Below are 354 nucleotides of genomic sequence, written 5' to 3'. Positions count from 1 at the left end.
CTGGAAATCCTATTTACCACTTATTTAGAGAAACCTTTCTCCCTTTTTTAGGGAGACGCAATGCAAACAGTTAGATAACCTATTTAGGATAGATAATACTACTTTCAAATCATTTCAAAAGTTTTACATTTTATCAAATTATTGTAAATTTTTTTGGGGGAGGGGTTTTCACTATAGGGCACGTGCACTCACCAGACAGACAGAGAAAGACAGAGACAGAAAGCGAGAAATCACCCCCCAGGGGGGATGGCACACCGCAATCCCCTCTCCTTCATTCTCCTCTCGGGATCTTGGGCACGCACGCACACGCGCCCAGCGTGAGTTTTAAACCACTGGGTCCGGGACACGAACTGC

Source organism: Tupaia chinensis, unplaced genomic scaffold (assembly GCF_000334495.1).
Source record: "Tupaia chinensis unplaced genomic scaffold, TupChi_1.0 Scaffold000028_1, whole genome shotgun sequence".
NCBI classification, from domain to species: Eukaryota; Metazoa; Chordata; class Mammalia; order Scandentia; family Tupaiidae; genus Tupaia; species Tupaia belangeri.
Note: the sequence above shows the minus strand (reverse complement) of the source record.